The following is an 18,910-nucleotide window of genomic DNA, read 5'->3' on the forward strand; positions in this document are numbered from 1 at the left end:
TAAGAACACATTAGCATATGTCTGTATCAAAGACAGGACAGTATTCAGTAGCCTCAAATAATATTATTAAACCTGCTTTTCTTAAAATGATTTGCTTGGTTCATCCACTTTAAAAAAAATCACTCCATGAATTAAGTATCATTTTTTGTTTATTTGCAAGGCTTTATAGCTCAAAACAGGAACAGAACATATTCTTTTTTCCTTTATCATACATTTATGAATCCATTTGTTGAGAAAAAAAACAAAAGGTAGTTCATTTTAGAGGCAAAACCTTTTGGAGAACATCATAGTTTTATAGGGACAATTTAATTTCTGTCAGATTCCTATTTTTTATAGTCAAAAGAGATGATTGTGATAATTTGGTCTGGCTTTCTTCATTATGCATACCATGAATGTTTCTAATTATTCTTGCCTTGAACTCCAAAGCTTTTTGAACCGTATTGTACGTCTTTCAAAAAGCCATACAATTGTTAACTAATGCTTTACCTTTAGGTGGACGATCTACTGTTCCCCTTGTTAAGTTGTATTATCTAGGAAGTGAAGTTTAGATACATTTGCAGCTAAAAGCCTTCAGATTGCAGTTATGACGCTTGTATCATAAACTTTATGCACGACCATGTGAGTTTTGTATCCTGCCTTGTGCGTGTCCTGCCTGCTAAATCATTAGCTGGGCAGTCCTAGTCTTGCATTATATGTCATTCTTTGTGTGTGATTTCCTATGCTTGTTTTTAAAGAAAAAAAGAAATGACAGAAAAATTAAGAAGTCATCTATTTCTGTGGTTGCAAACTCTCATGAGTGTAAGCTGCCTAGATACCTACCTGCAGAAGGCCCTTGAAGACATTTAGTGTGCCATGTGTTATATGCTATTCAGTAACGTGAATATTCTGCCTAAAACCTTTAAGGAGGGATGAACAGATTGCATACACATGGCAATGAATCATAGAACCACAGGATGGTTTGGGTTGGAATGGACCTTAAAGATCATCCAATTCCAACCTCCCTGTCAGAGGGACACTTCCCACTAGAACATGTAACTCCAAGCTCCATCCAGCCTGTCCTTGAACACTTCCAGGCATGGGGCTTACACGGCTTCTCTGGGCAACCTGAGTTTATTGCCCAATTGTCTTCTTGAAATCCTAGTCCTTGTCAATCAGTCCTTGTCAAATCCTAGTCAAACAGTCCTGCCCTGTTTGACCAGGTCCTACACGAAGGACAAGCAAGCGCTGGTCAGCAAGTGCTGGTCCTTCAGGTAGGAGCCCAGATTAGGCTGGATTCTTCTTCAGGTAGCCGGGATTCTACCTTCAGGTAGCCCAGATTCTTCTAAAATGACATTTGCTTGTGTCTGCTTACAATGAAAGGCACAGAGGCATTTGCAGATTACCATCAAATGAACAAGTGTAGATACATGTGTGTGGGTATTTATCAGTGCTTCCCATTTTGGAGGAAATAATTTTATGGTGGGGGTGATTGGGGTTTTCCAGTCTCACCTTTCAGGGAAAGGAAGTCTTCACAGATGCTCATATTCTTTTACTATTGAGCATTAGTATTAGAAGCAGCGCTTCTGGAGAAGGGAGGTAGGATTTAGAGTGCTCCTTGGGAAATTCTTCCAGTTGATGGTTTTGCAAGCCCCAAAAGTGATCTGCTGTCAAAACAGAGCTGATGTGCTAAGCAGAATGTATCTGGAGGATGTCTCACTGAGGCAAAAATCAAGCAAGGCTCATGCAGAATTAGTTATGTTTTAAATCGGCTCTCCAAATCTCTTAACACCTACTTGTACTTCACGTCTAGAATAAAGTTCCAGTATGCCAGATAAAACATTTTTACCCGAAAATACTGATCAAGCTTTCTTAAAAACCCTTATGGACGTAAATTTTGAATTATACCTAAAATAATGTCGATTAAATGAGTCAAAAAGGATTTAGGCTCATGTCACATACAACCTTGATTCCTCTCATTTTAAGCTATTAAAAGGAGAAATTTTCCTTCAGTCCGTATTGTGAAAACTTGGTAAATGCGAAACAGCACCCAGTATGAATACAAAAATATGATATATTTACAGTGCCAGTCTTTTCTGTGTGAAGGATCAAGTAGTATTTGTTTTCTTCAAATAATGTATGCATGCTAGTTAGAACAAAGAAAGCATAAGTTATATGCAGAATCCCCAGCAGATGTTTGAAGTGCTTTGCAACAGGCTCATTGTAGAGGCTTAAGTGTAGAAAGCACTTGGTATTGTAGAGTGATGTGATAGGTACTTCACAGTTAAAATCAGCAACGTGTCACTTTAACTTTGCAGATAAAACCTAGAGGGTAACCTTGCAGCATTGTTGTAGGGTATCTTAGGTATTTCCTTTGTGTGGCACTTTGAGACTATAGTTCCAGCCTGCAGAGTATTATGAAGGACATTTGTTAAGATCCTGGGGCTGGGAATAGTTCAGGTACCTCAAATTGCGAACTGCAGTCAAAAAACCACAGTTCTTCAGAGGCCATAAACAAAGCAGATACTTTATTCGCTGGGCACCTCTCTGTTTAGCCTGGCAACTTATCAATGCTAATGTAATACAGAATACAACAGGGAGAGAGGGCTGAGCACTGAGAGTCAGTGCTTGCTTTGTTTCCCGAGTTGCAGACTCCTGTGCCCTCAGTTTGTGCTGCTGACACATGGATCTCACTGCCCAACCAAGCAGCCTCCGGAGCAGGAGAGACTTTTCTCACCCCACCTATTGGAGATTCTCCAAACGGCTCCGAAAGTGGGGCTTGAAAGTCTATTCTTAATGTCAGGCACTCAAAGGAGCTTCTCTAATACCTAACAAGAAGGTGCCAATTTCCTGCTCTAGATTTGGCTCTTGGTCTTTTAAAAGGTATCACAAATGATGCAGATTATGCCAGTCTCCATCAGGCATGGCAACAGTCATGTTTTACTGTGTGTAAACAACTGTGAGACTGAACACGAGAGGCCAAATAGCTCCTCTGTGGATCTCATATAGCACTGCTAAAAGCTTGATTTGCTGACCACACCTGTGTCAGCACTTACACTCTGGTTCTACAGATCTAAAGTATGAAATAATTTTCTACAGATTCTCTTGATTCTTTGCCAAGCAGATATTATTTGTTATGACCTGCTGAGGAGAACAGGACTGCTTTAAGGCACGGAACTGCATTAGTAACTTTAGTGTCAGAACAATAGTACAGGGGTCAAATGCCACTAATACATCAGATTTGGTTTATCTGCTGTGATTTACTAGTACGGGGTTTTAAATACCAGTTGCCATCACTGTAGCCACACAACTCCTCTGATGAATATATGTTCTACAGTCAAAAGACTGACATAAATTAAGTGCTTTCACATGCTTCAGCACCCTCTACCAACAAGACCGTTACTGATTTCCACAAACTAGAAGGAAAGACAAACCCATTTCAAGCAGGTTAGCTGTAAATTCAGTGCCTTAAAAAAGGACTGGGGAGAAATTAGGGTCCAGTTCACTTGAGACCTGGCTTTGAACCATGGGGAGACCAAAAGGCCCCTGCAGAGAAAGGTTCACAGTAGATGGAATTGCCATTGAGCATAGAAGTCTAATATACATGCTTCTAAGTTAAAGTTTCTAACAACTGCTGCTGTATAAGATAAACTGACGAATGTAAGCCTGGATCTGATGTGTTCCTCATGTGGGCTTGCACCTATATTAATGACCAGAAAATGGCAGCTCCCACTCCTTGGTTTCCTATAGAGGCTGGTTGCAATTCTAAGCAATGAAGCTGGGCAGGGTGAATGGGGATGCCACAAGGCAACATCTCAACAGTGATCCTGCAAACACACAGAAGTCTCACCTTTTATAAACATACAATCCTTGAGGAATTCCTAAGTTTTTCCAAGTAAGTTTTCCTTTGCATGTCAACATTTGAATGTAATTCAGAGTAGATGAACATTCGTGTTCATACTGTTCATATCCATTTGCTATCATACAGATTTATTTCAGAGTTATAACTGCAAGTGATATCTGTCACTTAATCTATCATGAAAACATCAGCACATATCAGATTGAGTCTGAATGTAATGTATGCTACCAAAACCATTTAGCACGTTATGAAAGGAACAAAATGAATTTTCAGTCACTGAGAGTGTCTCTGTCATATCCATCTTCCTCATTCTGAGAAACTGGAAAAGTTATGACAAGGAAATCGCTAAAGTGCAAAAGCAACTTCCAATACCTGAAAAAATTAATTGGACTATGCAAAAATGGGGTTACCCTGCAGCATTTTATGGAACAAGGTCTGAAGAAAAATTATGATGTTTTTAATTCTTAAATTTACTTGGAAAGATAAGGAAAGTTAATGGCAATATGTTGTTTCACAACCAGAAATTACACCATGATTTACCTATTACGTACATTGTTACAGGTTGTTGCACACGAGCCCAGCATTTAACTGGAAGCCAATCCCTGGTTTCTGATTTTCCAGTAATTTACAAAGTTTAGTATAATGGGAAAAAGTGCAAATGATGCATTCTCAGACTCCAAAGCATTTGAATGTAGTGCACAGTTTTACAATTTCAATGTATATTTCCATATTCCTAACTAAGGTTTGCTGCTGTCTTGGAGAGAAATGATGCAGGAAATGAAGCGTTCCCATGTGTAAAATGCAACCATTGCTGGCATTGCTCTTGTAGTTGGTGGTCACCAACCCCCTTGCCAAGGCAGGGCCACCTAGAGCAGGTTACACAGGAATGTGTCCAGGCAGGTTATGAATGTCTCCAGAGGGGGAGACTCCAAGACATCCCTGGGCAGCCTGTTCCTGTGCTCTGCCACCCTCAGTATAAAGAAGTTCTTCCTCTTGGTGAGGTGAAACTTCTTGTGTTTTAGTTTATGGCCATTGCTCCTCATCCTGTCACTGGGCAGCACTGAAAAGAGCCTGGCATCATACTCCTGGCACTCACCTTTGAGATACTTATATGCACTAATGAGATCCCCTCTCAGTCTTTAGTCTAAATAGGCTCAGCTCCTGCAGTCTCTCCTCATAAGAGAGATGCTCCTGATCATCCCTGTGGCACCATCCTGAGCAATGTGCTGTAGGTGACTGGACCAGCTGACCCGCGGTGGTCCCTCTCAGCCCCAACCAGTCTGTGATAGTCTGTGACCTGTCCCATTTCAACGTGTTTTCCACCTCACCCTCAGCCGCAAACCCTGGGATGTCTTCCCAGCGCTGGGAATTCCTCGTAGCCGTTACGGTGGAGTTCCGAGTCACGTGGTAACTCACCCCGAGAGCCCCCCCGACCCTGCCTGGGGACACGGACACCCTCAGCTGCGCCACACGGCGCCCCCTTGTGTCGGCGCGGGGAGCAGCGCGTCAGGCCCCGGCGAGCGGGTCACGGCCGGTACCGGAGTGAGCGTCCTTCCGTCAGCCTTGCGTGAGCCGGTAACGCCTCCAGTGTCTGCCACCTCTGCTCTGATGCAGGGTGGCTGCGGCGGATCTGCCGGGATGTGGGGGGAATGCTCCCTTGCCGAGCCTCAGCATTTCAGAGCCAGCGATAACCCCTAAAAGGCACGGCGGGGACACACCACCGGAGTGCTGCTGCACGGTTACACTATGTGACGGGGTAAACGCTAAACCACTAACTACTGGTACATCGGTGACTGCGGATAGATGCAGGCAGAGCCCCCTTTCTGGTTCTGCTGGCCCAGAGGAGCCGGCATTTACTCTCTTTAGAGCTGTGTTTTGTTTGCTTTGTTTCCGGAATTTCTTTAAAATTTGCACATGATGCTGCTATTTTGTTATTTGTTGGTAGTATCTTACTCCTTAAGGAACTGGAGCTAATAACTTCTTCAGGGCAGGCACTACATAACCCCTCGTATTTCTACCATACCTGGCACAAACAGGAACCAGAATTGTGAATGCTCATAGCTTCTAGCTGATAAAGTCCATCAGCTGTCTACTAGATAGCAGATACCTGAGGATATTAGTAGTTATGGAGATACAACAGAAAAGGTTTTTCCTCTGTTCTCCATAAGTGTTTCTTCAAATTGTTTCCCTGCTGAGTTTCTCAAGCCCAAATCCAGGATCATTATTAAATAATCATCAGCATTTCAGTCTCCATTCTTGGCAGCCTGAGCTTCAACTACTGTCCACAACCATCAAAATCAGGGGAAGGCAGAAAAGAGCATTCAGGGGTGAAATAATCAAGAATATTAAAGATAAATCCATGCTGATTATAAATGCCCGCTCAAATGGCTCATTTAGGGTTTGAATACAAAGATGTTTTGTTCTATAAACAGCCATTAGCACCACCCTGCTGCTAGGAAAATGCGACTGCTATAAAATATCTGACAGCTTTTGGATTTGTATTTGCTATGGAGTTTGTCATCATTACTGCAAATTCCAAGCCCTCTGTCAGAGTGTGACAGGAAAGAGACTTATTGCTACAGCAGCCATGCTCAGCTCTTGGACTGAAATGGTGCTTGAGCTAGAATTCTGACATACCTTTCCTACAAAAACTGTTCTTTAGGAGTTTCCATTTAAACCAATGAAGTGTAGAAGAGCATTCATAATGAATGAACATGCTAGGAACTAGACTTATAGGGCACTTGTGGAGACCCATATAAATTAATAAGTATGATGTGAACATAGAAGTCTGCTGTGGGCACTGCAGTTATATGAACTGAGCCACAGCAATACCACCCTTCAGTGTTAAGCAATGTACTGCGGGTATGTGTGTATGTAGAAATAGGGGAAAACTATTCTTTTTTTGTACATAAAAATATACTTTATTGATAGTATATAGATATATTAGTATGGAGATTTAACAAACTGAATTTCACTTTCAATTACGTATATATCTAAACCGTGTGAATCAGTCATAATGTCACAGTGTAATGGACAAGGACATCTATTTATCTGCTGCTAGAGTACTCCTTTTTACATGGTGCATTAACCCACATACACATAATGGTGCCTTATTTAATATTTCATCTTAGTATAGGGCAGCTGTGTCAAGTAGCTGCCAGAGAATTTCAAAACCACTTTCCTATTAAAATTACTGTAAATGTGATTGTTTCTGACTTCTATTTTTCTACCCTTACAAACAACACACTGAAGACTACTTGTCAAGACATTACAACTCAACAGCTATTTTCTGGCATAATCCTACATTTAAGAATTTTTAAGTAGCTTTGTACTTTATTGGAGTCTCTCCTGAAGCAGTGAATAAAGTCTGAGTCACTCATCATGTTTGGTTCATTACTAATAGATAAACCAGCGGCTTCAGAGGATGATGTTCTGTTTAATGAATTGCTGGTGATCCCCATTGACTGCATCTGTATTGAAAACAGAAAAAGAAGTACAATTTATAACAACACATATAATAAATCTTTAAAATACTAATGCGGAAGCCAACTGAGACATCACTATGTTGGGCTGTTTTACCCTGAGCCTTTCACAAACTAATTGAAGATACATACAGAATCATAGAATAAATAGAATAACATTGTCTTTTTATGTTAATGGTATCCACACAGCCTTCAGACTAGCCTGAAATGATTTGGTATACTAGTAGTGCAAGAATACTGGTATATAACTCCATCTGAGTTTAAGTATAGGAACCCCTGTTTGATAATTACTTCCTCTTGAAGTAATGTAGCAAAGAAATCTTGAGATCCTTTTAGCCATTTATTTTAATAAGTTTTGTGAAGGGAAGCTTCTCATGTGAGCATTTGCCAGTGCTGTTTAACCTGCAGAATTCTGCAGCCTGTTACCACCTCTCAGAGTAGGAGCTTCACAACAGAACCAAGCACAGAATTAGTGTCCTAGGAAAAAACACAGCTGCAAAATGCTGGGATTCAATTGTATTTTTGCTTAATTTCTTTTTAATTATATTTCTACCTTTTCGTATGTGCTTGGTACAGAGAGGTTGAACCTTTAAAGGTTTACTTCTTACTAATTCCTTCAGAGGGGTGTTAGAAAAATAAAATCAGGTAAATATACCAGAAGTGCGCAGCTAGTTTATAGCTGATGGCTTGCTTCAGTTAAAGAATGAAGCAAAGAAAGCACCTCTAAGTTTAAGGCCATTTTAATCCAGAACCATGGCTACACTTGGACTTCCCATTTGTAACTCTGAGTGACCCCCATGAGGGCTGCATTTTAGAGCAAGGTACAATTCCTCCTATTCTAGTAATGAACTACTTATAATTTTAAAACTTGTATTCTGCATCTGTGTTCATAAAGCTGAGAGGTGATCTATTTGTGTAAGATACTAGTTTACTATTCACATTTTAATGAAAGAGATACCTTGGCGGTGTAAACATTTCAGAATGGACACACAGCCTATTTGTTTAGCCACAACTACAAATGAATTTGAATATGGCTGCACAAGAAATGCAAAGATCAGGACTTCTAGTTAGTAATGAGAAGACAGAAACAGAAATAACAAAAAGGTACATCCAATTATTTAGATATGAGCTGCCAGGATTTAGAATGGAGTTTTGAAATTGTTTTTGATCGGCATCTGACTTAAACAATGCCACTGTTGTCTTGAAGAACTTATCCTGGCATGAAACTGTTGCCTTAGGAAAGAGGTATTTGCATCAGACAGCATTGATACTTGGATTACTTAGAATGTAAATACTGCAAAACTAAACCCAATAATTATGTGTGTGTTGTTGGTCTGTCTACATCTCCTTACTGCCCCAGAAAATTTAAGTCATTACTGGCTCATATATGAAGATGCGTATAGCTCTAATCTCCGTACTTGTATTTTTCTTTTATATATTTTGTATTAATAAATACTGCTCTACACCTATGGGCATTCATAATGCCATCTGTGTATCTGCTAATCCATAAACTAAGTGACATCTTTTGAAAAATTCCTGTATCTGTAACAAAGCCCAGTGTTGCTGGATCAGAGCTTCTGTTGGCATTAAGCTAGAGCGCACATGAAAGCAGATATTGCCCCATCCTGAAGTCACTCACACCACATGACTGATATAAATTAAAGCTAATTCAAACCTTGCCTTTTCTGTTACTTTCTCAAGCCCAGTCTTCAGCTCATGTAACCATATTGCTGATTTGCTTAGTTTTGAAAAGGCTGTTATCAGGTAGCTCTCAATGGTGCTCAATATGCTGGTTAAAGTGGGAAAGTGGTTCCTTCCAGGCTTGCAAAAATCTCAGGATCAAGTGAGTTAGTTCTTCGCTCTTATAAATTAAAACAGTAAAGAATGTCTCTGTTAGTTTGCAGTATTCAGTCAGTAGTTTTCAAATATTAAGGGCCACTCTGGTTATTTGCTTATATAGAAGCAATTTTGCATTTGTCTTGTTTTCAGCTTTCTTAGACTCCTAATCACAGTTGTACCTTAAACAGTGAATACAGCATTAGCACAATGCTGGTGTTCCTGTCAGACTTGGTACTCAAAAAGCTTTCAGGAACCCCTAGAGGTCTCAAGTGCTCAAGAAGCCTCACCTAGAGATCTCTGCTGATGGAATTGCTGGTGTTTCCTCACACCTGATGTGGTTGTAGCTGTGTTGGTTAGAGGTTTGCTTCAGACACACTTCCCAGAAGGTGCCTGGTGGTCAAGATGGTTGCTTTTTGCCAGGAAAGGTTGGATCAGATGATCCTGGAGGTCCCTTCCAACCTGCTATTCTATGATCCTCTAACAGACTTGATGGCTGCAAGACCTCGCTTGCAATGTAGGTTCAGAAATAAGGTTGGGTAATTAAAGCATTCTAAAGCAGTCAGGGCTTCCTTTCCCTTTGCCTTTCCAGGGAAGTTTCTAAACATCTTGGGGGAAGCACCTTACTCTATCACAACCAAAGAGCAAAACGTTAATGTTCATCTCCATCTGTCTCCTCCTAAAGGCAAAAATGTCTCCCATTGCTGTATCCTCTGCTTTAATCTGCTCTTTCTCTGTATAGACTCTCCCTGCTCTTCTCCAAACTAATAACAGTATTTTTTTTGCCCTTTGCCATTACATTTGTCTAAAACAATTTGCTGTTCTTTTCCCCTTACCTAAGTACCGATTCAGAGATAATGACTGTTATTTCTTTCCCCTGGTTGCTTTTTGTACTTTGCAGTGACACTGATTAATTTAACTTATCTGTCACATTCACGGGTTTCTCAGTCTCTGTTCCACAGAGACTGCCACAACAAAATCAAAGGGATGTCTTTCTGTCAGTCATTTGGATGAAATACTACTGCAATATCCTATAATAAATACGATCTGAGCATACATAACTATATAGAGCTTTTAAAACACAGCGAACTAAGGTTTCTTATGCAATTCATCTGTGATGTGCACTTCTTTGGGGTCAAAACTTATCAGCTTATTCAACCCAAACTACTGTTGAAGCACCAGAGGCATAAACCCCTCTCTGTCTACCTCTAGCCGGAGCCGGAGGGAGGAGCAATTCAGCCTGAGGGGTGGACATTCTGGGGCTCAGACGGGACGGGGGATATTTTCACCCTCCTTCAGGGAGGCAAAGGGGGTGGTGTGACCCGTTGAGGCCCCTCTCAGCCCCCCAGCCCCGCAGGGCCGCGGTACCCCACTACCGCCCCTCCTTCACCCGCCGCCTTTCCAGGACTTTTTGGGTGTATTCTTTGCGGTTGGGGGGGAGCATACCCTCCGTGTGGCACTTCCAGCGGCTTCCCCAGCTCGCTGTCACGGGGAGGAAAGTGGGTTTCCTATGGGGGAAGAAAACCTACAGGAACACCGAGCACCCCGCTCCGCCGGCAGCTGCTCCCAGGGCAGTGGCAGCCCGGCACTCCCCAGCTCTGCGCAGAGCGCTGTGGACAAGCTGTGACCCTTCCCGAGTGCCCGATCACCCGGTCCAAGGGATCGGCCACAGTCAGGATGGGGCCACAGCCCGGCCCAGCCCCCCCCCATCCCCTCTGCTCCCCACCGCCCTCACCTGCTCGCCCCGCCGCCAGGGTGAGGACCATGACAGCACGGAGCTCGCTGCCTGGCGTGGAACGGCTGGGGTCGGCCGGCGCCGGCGTTGGCCCCGTATCCCATGATGCATGTATTTATATGCGGGATGGGATTGTACGTGTGAGGGATCTCCCGGTCATGACGTGCCCAGCCCGCGGCCACCGTGAGCAAGCAGCCCGGAGCGGGGCTCCCGGCTCGGCAGGCGGGCCTGGGCACCCTCGCACCGTGGGACCAGCTTGCCCCGGTAACCCAGAGGACGCAGCAGAAATGGGTGTCAGTGGCTTTGCGGTGTGGCTGCTGCTGACCCCGCCGTGGGACCAGGGCTGCCATGATCGTGTCAGAGGTAAGTTCACTGGAGGTCAGAGGTAAGTTCACTGGAGGTGTCGTGGCTGGTGACTGCACAGTTGGTGGAGCGAGTATGCTTGAAGATGGTTGGTGATGTCCCTTCTAGCTAAAAGGTTAAGGAAGTAACACAGCAATGCACTTAGATAAGGGTCCCCAAAGGAGTGCAAGTCCTGTGGTCTGAGTAGCTGTTCTCACTTTCTGTGTTTGAGGTCCTGAGCAATCCTGCAAGGCATACAAGGAAAGCTAGGATGTTTGCCATGAGGCTTATGACTGCTGATATGTCAAATGAGGAGCTGCTTCAAGCTGACCAACAGGGAAACCTCAGAACAAGGTCTCACTACTGTGTTTTCTAGGTGTTAGCACCCTACCCCTTTGAAATCCAATGGGAAGAGCTCAGGGTCTTGTAGAGCTAGAATCAGGCACCCTCCCCATCTGTGGGTATTCAAACTGAGGTTGGCTGGGGGACTGCCATAACTGCTGGCTCTTATGACATGGAAAACGAATCAGCTCTGCCTTTCATTATGTTGAAGTTTTTAACTACCAAGGTAGCAGTCTGTTTAGAAATGAGTATACATTTAACATGAAACTGTCATATTTCTTTTGTGAGTACCCCAGCCACTATGCTAGAGTCACATATCTGTTTTCTAGACCCTGAATCCCAGTTTTCTTTATGGAAAATGGAAGTGCCATACCTCCGCTAGAATGATGAATAATGTCCCTCTCTCCTGTCTTTTGAAGACAGCTGGGTGACTAGGATGCCTTCTAGAGGTGGAAGACATGAGTTTGACTAGCTCTTGGCCAAGGAAGAAATGACCTTGGTCACCTATGCTCTGTGTGGATGCTAAAAAATCAGCAGAAAACAAGTAAATGCAGCTACTTCTATATCCCAATCTTAAAAGTAATTGTCATGCCACTGCATTCTGCATGGAGTCAAGTGGCACTTCCAAAGGATTCACATTTTTGAAAGAAAAGCTTTTGCAAGGAGTTAGGTGTCAATTTCTAGGCTCTGAGTAGGTGTCTTCATGGCTATTCACTGAACTTCAAAGCCTGTCAAAGCTGACACATTCTGGGACATGAACAGGTTCAAAACATTGAGAAGTGAAGACCTTTAGTGCTGGCAGAAGTCCTTGTGAAGTAGGGCCCCTCATTTGCGTGCTTTTGCTTTCTGCATGGATTCTGTTTTTCTTGTTTGCACCTGCTTTGGATTTGGCTCTTTGGGAATGAATCAGATTTTTGAGTAGGAAAAAAAAGAGATTTTGGTTTCCTTTTGCCCAAAGGAAGGTTGATCAGACAGCGCATGAGAAGGAATATTCAGATGCCTTTCTCACACAGTCTAGATAGCCTTCATTAATAAAGACATCTCAAAGGAAGGTTATTTCTCTCTGAGCTGCCCACACAAATTGTGTGTCCTTCTGGGGACCTTGTCTTACTATGATGTGCACTGAGCTAGCTAGATTTGATTTAGTTAAGTGACTGCAATCTCCAAAAAGACTTAACCTTTTTTCTTGATGGAGTTGGATCAATATCAGGAGATACTGGAAATCTCACTACTGGACTAGTCCACAAACTCCTCAGCCTCTATCAGCTACCAGCTCAGTCAGCCCTTCAAGTCAATGCATTTCCGAACCCAACAGACCAAAGTCACTTCTCTAAAATTCCCCAAAATTACTTCTAAAGGCTGATAGTGCAATGGGTCCTTAAAATACCTTTTATCCTCTTAAAAAAACTAAAAATCTAAAATTACTTAAAAAAATAGTTAATTAAGATGTGCTTAATGATCTATACTATTCAGCAGAGGTTATTATCATTCTCTTGCCTCTGCTTTATCTCTAATGAATAAAACAATATGGTTAATTTGAGTGGTTGGAGCTGCTGAGCCAGTTCTTAATGGGGATCATACAGGAAGATTTAGCAATATCTTTGAGCTCTTTGGTAGCTGATAAAATAGATCTGACTTGTGGTCCAACAGAAGGCTTGGAATACCAATATTATTTCTGATAACCATCAGAAAATGAGCAATCATGCATATGAAAGTATCTGAAAAGCACTGGTAGTGTGCATAGGGGGAGCACATGGATAAATTACTTATTTTTATTGGTCAATAGCCATTTTCTTTTGGTTTTCTTGTGTCTTGGAGAAATCCTGACATATACAAATCTTACCCTAGAAAAGGTTCTTTAAGATGTTAAAACAGCTTTGGAGTTTTGAAGGAGCTGTGAGCTTGTGCTGTGGAAAGTGCTTGCATAGTGACTTGCATAGCAAAAAAAGCAAAGCCTCTTGCTTCCTTTGTCCTCTCTTGGTTTCTACAACTATACCCTTTACTTTTTCTCCTGCTGCTTCTTTAGCAGAAAGAATCCGCAGTAAATGATGTTTTTTTTAAGGTTCTGTTTTCTTAAATGGATGGTATTTTCTTAATGAAGGATATATCAATATTTTAAGTTTGTAGATGACACCAAGCTGGAAGACATCACCTTCATTTTAGAATTCAACATGACCTTGAAAATTAGAGGAATGGCACTAAGAAAGTAAGGTACAGTTCAGTAAAAAGCAAATGCTTAGACAGGAGCTTAGACTGCCCAAATACAGAATGAGGAAGCAGTTGAACAGAAGGGGATTGTGGCTTGTATGCAATGACAACCTGAACCTAAGTCAGTAATACCTTACTGTTGCTTTGAGTGGTTTATTCATTAATTTGTTTTGAAATCTGCGTTACATCCTTTGAAATGCTGCCTGTGAGACATGCAAAAGAGTTCTTCTGCCATACTTTCTGTTTGTAAGGCCTCTGCTAGAATGCTGTGTTCAGTGTTGGACATTCCATTTCAGTAGAGATATGAGCCAGATTGAAAGAGCCCAGAGGAAAAGAGCAAGAATGATCACAGGTTAAAACATGCCAGGGCCTATGAGGAAAGACTGAAGGAAGTGTGTTTGTTTACTCTCTAGCAGGGAAAGATGAGGCAGTTTTCAGACATAAGGAAGGTAGCAGCAAAGAGGAAGGGAATCAATTATTCACTACATTCATTATGGATACAAGATATAACAAGATTAAACTGCAGTAAGGGAGATTTAAATTAGACATTAGAAATAACTTCTTAATGGTTAGGAGAGTTAAGGACTGGAACAGATTGCTCAGGGGCATCATGAAAGCTCCATCATTATCTAACCTTTCTTACAAGCTTTCAGTTTTCAGACGTTCAGCAGTGATGTACATCCTGCCATGGGCAGCAGGGTGAGTAGGCCGTATCAGACCTCTCTCCTGTCCAGCCTGCCAGAGTTTTATAGTGCAAGACCACCTGAAGTTCATTATGTCCTCAAAATCACTCCTAAATTCACATCAGAAAAGAGTAAAAACTGAAATGAAAAGGTTTGTTTCAACCAAGTGCTCTTCACCATTGATTCGCCCTTTTCCTATAACAGTAATAGGCATGGTCTACAACTCCAGAAGGAACAAGTCACAAACTTTTACTCTGGAAGTTGATAACATGAGCTCTTGAATAAACCTGTATTGAAATCATGTAGCCTGGATTTTAAAAGTGAAGTGAAAGAAGAGCTGACTACCCACTTAGAGGATAAACAAAAAAGCATACTTCTGCTTTTGTAGAAGTGTTTGGCTTTTCTAATTTCTAACTTCTCCGCTCTTCTCTCTCCCGTCATGAAAAGAGCTGTGCCCAATTCAGTGTCTCCCATACTCTTCCAGTCATCCAAATCAGGATTTCTCTCTTCAGCTGTAGGCATCTAGGGTTTAGAAATGGGCACCTTCTGAGGTTCATTTGGACATAGATGCCCATCACTTATCTCTGGTCATGGCTGGTTTTGCTGGCTGATTGTCAGGGGAGCTTAGGGTGATAAGTACAGACTAAGTCTCTATGATTTAAGTCAGGGCAAAGGAATCTCATTTTCTGTTTGCAAATGTAGTCCAGGAGCTGGTGGAGTATGTGCTTGACACATGGAATGGAAAAAGAGTGCTGCTTCTGCAGCTGCTCATCTTCTGGACAGCCTATTACAGATCTTGCATGTTTGCCTCTTCTGGGGCTACAGGTAAACATCCTCCTTACTGTTTGTGATAGTGATGCTAGCACACAAGCAGAGAGAAACATGTTCTCAAAACATCTTCTCTGTTCCAACCCTCTGGAGAAAATGAATCTGTTAGCTGATCTGCTGACTACTCCTCAGAATGATCGGCTCTGCTATTTTAGGGGAGATGTGCACGCACATAAAGATTAAGTGAAACGGAAGATAAAAACCCAGTTACAAATTCAGGAACTTTAAGTTTTGGAGTCCTTCATTATATATCCTGCTAAAAAGGTGGAACTGATTGTGTATAGATGGATTGGTGTCTATGTGTGAGAATAAAATTAAGCTATGTTAAAGAGATATTACTGTAAATCAATGGCTTCCACCATAAGTGTCACAAAGTCCAATGGGAAAATCAATGTCTCTATGTTTTATTTACGAAGTGATGTTTCTTTTGGTTATTATTTTAGTTAATTTTTTAAGGGAAAAACGTTCTCTTCTTATCTCTGTTGACTTCAGTGGATTGCTTATATGTGTGAACTTAGTTCCGCTTGATAGATTTATTTAATCTTTATGATTTGGAGGAACTGATCCAATCATAGGGAAAGGTGGATTCTGTGAAAACTCTGATCTTCTCTTGAAACTTGCAATGGTGATATTCCCTACAAGGTCTTGACTTTGAATTTTAGATCCTTTTCTACACTAATTTTTGTTTATGAAATTTAAGTTTTTCAAACATGTTACATATTTTATATTAGATAGTATATATTTCAACTTTACAATGCTTGAAAGTGTCCTGGGGAAACAAACTACAGAATTTGAGCATGAAAGGTAGAATCAATAATTAAAATACTTACTATTATTTAAACAATGGGAGTTCAGGAGGAAATAAGCTCTGTACTCTGGGATGTACAATTCCATTGAAGAATGCATTCACGTACAAATGTAAAACATTCCTAAAATATAAAAATAAAAGAATACAAAAATAGATTTAAAAAAGAGAAAGGTGAGATTGAATCCTGCTATTTGAAGATTTACAAATGATCTTACTGCCTAAAAAAGACAGAGGGATAAGAGGTATCATATTTTACCTGCTACAGATTTTGTGAGGTGTTTTTTCAATGGAACTGAATTTTCCTCTGAACTGCTATGAAAGAAGGAAGCCTTTTCAAAGTAAGTCACAACTAAACTATAAAGGTGCATCAACATTCTTTCTACTCCTTACAGTGTCCATTTAGGATAGTCTGTACAGTACCTCTAATGTGCTATAACAATATGAAATTTTTCAAGCTTAGCCATGTTTCTCCTGCTATAAAAAGTATCACTGCTGTGTCAGCAGGATCAGCAGTAGCATAATAGAGACGTGCTAAATTTTAAAGGAGATGGACTTGTATTTGGAGCAACCTTTGTTGTCGATAAAGATAAAATTATACACGTAATGTGTGTAAGTGCATCAAGCACAAATGCATTCTTTAGCTCATGATCAGAAATTATGTGGACATAAATATCAGGCAAAGTCATTATCCCAGTTCTGAGAATTTTAAGGAAATAAAGATATCTCCATCATGCACTGGAGGCTACCTCAAGGTGATGCCCTTGTGCCCATTGAAATCTCTAATAGGCTTCAGCTGACTTTAATAAATACTGGACTAGAGTGTCATGCTAGTATAACTACACTCACTTTAATGAATTTACTTTTAGTTCACTCTGGTGCCACAGAGATGGGGTTTAGGTCCTGAGTCTATATTATTGTTAAACAAGCACAGTTGGAAATGAACTGTAACCCCCAGGGTTAGTTCTGTAATACCCATCTGCAATAAAATACATGGTATGTCCTCTGTTTAAGAAATTAAGTTATTTAGAGCATTTAGTGGAGAAGGGAAGCAGACACTATCATTACCCTATGCTATTTTTGGTGGCAGGACTGTCCAGAGATTTGAAGTGATACTTCATTTAAATTGTGACTTCCCATCTGCCACCATATTGAAATCATCATCATTGTAGAAGAGAAGCATGTCAAAGATAACAAAGGTCCAAGTTTTTTATGAGTGCAGTGTGGACGTAAGTTAACTGCAGCTCATTTAACATCTGGCTACTGTCAGGTGTTGCCAAGCTGTGTCTTTCCCACTGGCATAATGTTTTACAGCATAGTTTGCAAGATCTCAGGCTTTGCTTTTTTTATAGCAGGACTCATGGGCAAAATGACATAAATATTTGAGTCCCCCATTTTGTCAAATATTTCATAGTTTCTGTTGTATGCTTTTCATATTCTCAAGTATTGTGAAGAAATCTGTTATTATAAAATGCTCCTTAGTGCAGTTGAAAATACTAAGCATGCCGTGGAATCTTCCTTCACACTCCTTGTGCCTACAAGTGTAATATCTTTAATGACATGACTGGTATTTTTTTTCACATAGTTTCTTCTTGCTTTAGTATACTGTGTTCGGCTGAATAAGCAGCTACAGAGTTTGATTTTTCTTTTGCTGTTCAGTGTGTACTGCCATGCCTTATTTACTGCACACCATTCAAACCCATTCTGAACACAGAAGGTAGAGAACCAGATCTCTTTCTCCTAGGAGTATTAACAGTATGCACTATTCCACTCAGGAGGTATTTTCTGATTACTTACAGATGTAAGAAACACTGAGTGGAAAAGTGACAGACCTAAGGTGCTGCAAGTTTTCCTGGCTAGGAATCCACTCCCCTGCCTTTCAGCAAGAGTTCCTCTCTGTGAGGTTAGATCACAGGAGAGGATTCTTCTCCTGAACAGACTGGTGGCTCCTTGCTGAGGCAGGACTGGTGTATTTGCTTCTGACATTTGTGTTCTGGGATCTGCAGGAAGTTCCAAATTATACTCTTGTATAAGTGACAAGTTATTTGGGATCAGAAAAGAAAAATTGCTCCCACTTATTCTCTTCATGTTTTTCTTGATTTTTTTTGTGTGTGTGTGTGTTTCCAAATCACTGACTTGTACTTCCATTTATATTCTCATGCTTATGGGCTTTATTCTTCTGTCATCCCCTGACTGCAGCCACATGACAGCATAACGATAGTGAGAAAGCATGCAAGTTTTCTTACCAAACTGCGGCAAACTGTTTAAAAGATTGGAATAAGTGGCTAACCTTCCACTTTCTTATGTAAGATGATGAACATAGATTATTTATAGAGGCTGCTGTGTCTAATTTTGTTTACTGTCACATGGAATGTGTTTCTGCCTTTCACGTGTCTCTCTCAGAACTCCTTGGAAAAAATAAACCTACCACCAAATGTTAAGAGCCCACTGGTCCTGTTGTGCGTTGTAGTTGACAAGGATAAAAAATGACATACTTATAATAAAAGAAACTGGAATGAGTAATTGTGTATATATATAATTATCACGCTCATATATTTGTATCTAACTCATGCCAAAGGAAATCATTAAATACCAAATTACTGTAATGTAACCTAAGGCTTCATTTCAGAATTTCTTAATAATCTTTTGCATTCTCATGATAGGAATTATTTAAAATGGGTGGCCAGAATATCCTTCCAAGAGGGAGAAGCAGTCATGTGAGTTAAAATTTGCTTTCCCCTGTGTATCTGCTATAACTAAGTTTGCATGAAAGAAGTGCAGAGTAAAAACCCTCCTACCCTGAACCAAGCATAA

The 18,910-nt window shown here is 40.9% G+C and overlaps 1 pseudogene; it reads right to left on the minus strand.

The window, feature by feature from the left end:
- Nucleotides 1-7,110: 7,110 nt before the first annotated feature.
- On the minus strand, nucleotides 7,111-10,919 carry LOC101869765 (prolactin-like; annotated as a pseudogene).
- Nucleotides 10,920-18,910: the final 7,991 nt, after the last annotated feature.

The sequence above is a fragment of the Melopsittacus undulatus genome, chromosome 5, assembly GCF_012275295.1.
Source record: "Melopsittacus undulatus isolate bMelUnd1 chromosome 5, bMelUnd1.mat.Z, whole genome shotgun sequence".
Classification (NCBI taxonomy): domain Eukaryota; kingdom Metazoa; phylum Chordata; class Aves; order Psittaciformes; family Psittaculidae; genus Melopsittacus; species Melopsittacus undulatus.